The sequence below is a fragment of the Pteropus vampyrus genome, unplaced genomic scaffold (genome assembly GCF_000151845.1).
Source record: "Pteropus vampyrus isolate Shadow unplaced genomic scaffold, Pvam_2.0 Scaffold9, whole genome shotgun sequence".
Taxonomy (NCBI): Eukaryota; Metazoa; Chordata; class Mammalia; order Chiroptera; family Pteropodidae; genus Pteropus; species Pteropus vampyrus.
This window is the reverse complement of record NW_011888790.1, coordinates 14769978-14773661: the sequence shown is the minus strand read 5'-3', so window position 1 is coordinate 14773661 and position 3684 is coordinate 14769978. Positions and strand designations below refer to the sequence as shown.

The following is a 3684-nucleotide window of genomic DNA, read 5'->3' as shown; positions in this document are numbered from 1 at the left end:
TGTCCTTCTTGTCCTCCACCCGACCTCATCCTATTGTTTTTCTCTTTCCCTCCATTCTTTACCTCCTCTTTTTTTCTGTAATCCTTTTGTGAAGATACCCCACTGGGTGGAAGTGTGGAGCTAGTTTTACCAGAAAAGAGTACAGAAACCAACACTTAAAAATAATGTTGCTGTTTCAAGATATTAATGCCACTATTCTTAGAAAATTAAAAAATATATTTTTAGAGCTTCTACAAATTGAGAGGAGAAATGACAAACGGCATCAGGGGATGCAGATATGTGACAGACTGGCAAGACTTGTCCAGACAGGACAGTTGGTACTTTAGTTTACTTTAAATGTGTTCAACTTATACAAGGGGACCAGGGAAAAAAGAACTTTAGAATTAACTGTGTTTTGATGACATATTTTCTTAGCTTTATTTATTAATTTCCTAGTCATATAAATTATACAATTTTTTTCCATTATCAAGATTTGTGAAAAAGTGATAATTGATTAATGAAATAAGATAGCTCAGAGGAGTTAGAAACTAAATAAAGCTCATATTAAAAGTATGATATATGGCTTTACATTGGTGTTTTTAGCAGACGACCACATTTTACTCAGAAAAAAAAATTTGAATTACTGAGCATAGGATAATATTTACTTATTTTCCTATTTCCATGTATTAAGGCACATCTCAAAAAACAGTGCACTAGTCATAGCAATAATCTTTAAAATTATTATATTTTATATACATTTTTGTATATTGACTGGCATTCTTGCTTTTTTTTTTTTTTTACCACCAGCATCCCCTTTAGTAAAACATGAAATGCTGTATGACAGAAAAAGAGAGGGAGCTAGTGAAATATGACCATTTACAACCACAAAAACCCTCCATACATGTCTAGCTCCTGGCAGAGGGGAGGGCAGGCAGGGTCATTACAGGTCAAGGTTAACTCTATTACTGTAGTTAACACAGTAGGATACTGTAGTGTCCAGGCCAGCTGAGAAGGTAGACCTTTGGCTCAGAGCCCTCAGAGGAAATGTGCCGACTGGTGGTGTTGTCTTCACCATGGTCTATGTCCTCCATCTGGATGGAGACGCTGAAGGCCTGGGCCAGCGTGATAATGTAGATGTGATCAGTCTCCTTGCACATGGGCTCCACCTCCTGATGGCAGAACTCCTTGACAGTTCACACACCCTTGATGTAGTACTCAGAAAACTTGCTGTTATGCTGCAGGTGGCCTGAAGTGAGCAGCTGCTGGTAAACTACCAGGTAGTTGCAGGTGCTCTGGTCATTGAAGGAGGCCAGCAGATAGGCTACTGAGGTCTGCTTCTTTACCTGCTCAATCAGGTCTGTGAATATGTTGTGGAAATCTTTAATTGTGAACTTGGTGAAGCGCTGGAACACCAGGTCCTCTTTAATCTTGGCAGACAGCTTTGAACTACTGCAATTATGGCATAATCAAGCAGGTATGTCAGAATAAACACATAGGTTATCTAATTTGTTGGTGTACAATTGTTCATGGCAGTCTCTTATGATTCTTTGTGTTTTTGTGTATTCAGTTGTAACATATTTCTCAGTTCTGATTTTATTTGAGTCTTCTCCTTTTTTCTTGATGAGTCTACCTAAAAGTCTTGTTAGATTTGTTTATCTTTTCAAAAACCAGATATTGGTTTTATTGATATTTCCTATTGCCTTTTTAACCTCTATTTTATTTAATTCTGCTCTAACCTTTGTTATTTCCCTCCCTCTACTAACTTTGGGCTTTGTCTTTTTTTATAGTTCCTTGAGGTATAAAGTTAGGTTGTTTATTTGAGACTTTTCTAGTTCTTCAAGGTACTCATTTATCACTATGAACTTTCCTCTTAGAACTGCTGTTGCTGTTGCTGAAGGCCTGGGCCAGCGTGATAATGTAGATGTGATCAGTCTCTTATCAATTTTTGTATGATACATTTTCATCTTTGTCTCAAGATGCTTTTTTATTTCTTTTTAAATTTCTTCTTTGATTAGTTGGTTGTTGAGTAACATGTTGTTTAATCTCCACATATTCGTGAATTTTCCAGTTTTCTTTGTGGTATTAATTTATAGTTTCAAATCATTGTGATTGGAAAAGATCTTTAATATGATTTCAGTCCTTTTAAATGTATTGACTTGTTTTATGGCCTCACATATACTCTACCTTGGAAAATGTTCCATGTCCACTTGAGAAAAATGTATATTCTGTTGCTTTTGATTGAAATGTTTTATATATATAAAATATTAGCTTCACGTGGTCTAACATGTCATTTAAGGTCAATATTTTTTTACTGATTTTCTGTCTAGATGATTTATCTACTGATATAAGCAGGGTATTAAAAGCTCCTGTTACTATTTTATCGGTTTCTATTTTTTCCCTTTATGTCTGTTATATTTGATTAATATATAGAGGTGCTCCTATGTTGGGTGCATAAATATTTACAAATGTTATATCTTCTTGTTAGATTGACCCCTTTATCATTATGTAACACCCTCCTTTGTCTCTTATTACAGTCTTTGTTTTAAAGTCTATTTCGTCTAATATATGTATAGTTACTCTAGTTTTTTGTTTTGTTTTGTTTCCATTTGCATGAAATATTTTTTCCATTCCTTCACATTCAGTCTTGGTGTGTCCTTACATCTAAAGAGAGTCTCTTGTTGGCATCTTCTAGATGGGTCTTGTTTTAATTTTTATTCATTCAGCCATTCTATGTCTTTCGATTGGAGATATAGTCCATTTACATTTAAAGTAATTATCAATAGGTATGTGCTTACTGCCATTTTACTAACTGTTTTCTGGCTGTTTTCATAGTTCCTCTCTGTTCCTTTATTCTTTTATGGCTTGATAACTTTCTCTAATGGTATGCTGATATCCTTTTTTCTATATTTTTGTGTATTTAATATGGGATTTTTCTTTGTGGTTACCATGAGGTTTAGATATAACAGCATGTCTATAACAGTCTATTTTAAGTTGATAACAACTTAATTTTTATTCCCTTGTAAAGCTCAACATTATTACTCTCTCCTTCCACATTTTATGTTTTTAATATCACATATTTCATCTTTTTGTCTTGTGTATTCCTTAACTAATTGTTGTAATCATAGTTACTTTTACATTTTTTCTTTAACTTCACACTAGCTTTAGAAGTAATTAATTCACTACTTTTCTATATATTTACCTTTCCAGTTAGATTTTTTTTATATGTATTTTTATTACTAATTAGCACCCTTTCTTTTCAGCTTAAAGAAGTCCCTTTAACATTTCTTATAAAGCCAGTTTAGTGAAAATAAATTCTTTTAGCTTTACTTGTCTGGAACTCTTTATCTGCACTTCCCTTCTTAATGATAACTTTGCCAGGTAGAATATTCTTGGCTGAAAGGTTTTTCTTTCAGCATTTTGAATATATCATTTCACTCCCTCCGGCCTGCAAATTTTCCGCTGAAAAATATGCTCACAGTCTTATGAGGGCTCCCTTGTTGTTTTCTAAAACAAGTTGTTTTTCTCTTGTTGCTTTTTAACATTCTCTCCTTGTCTTTAACTTTTGAGACTTTAATTGTATTATGTCTTGGTGTGGTTCTCTTTGGGATTATCTTATTTGGAACTGTCTGTGTATCCTGAATCTGGTCAGAAACTTGCAGAAGATAAAAACAAAGGTTAAAATTGCATTAGAAAAACACCAGGATT

At 33.7% G+C, this 3684-nt stretch overlaps 1 pseudogene; it reads right to left on the bottom strand.

The window, feature by feature from the left end:
* Positions 1–950: 950 nt before the first annotated feature.
* LOC105302341 lies at positions 951–2180 on the bottom strand (annotated as a pseudogene).
* Between the last annotated feature and the right edge of the window lie 1504 nt (positions 2181–3684).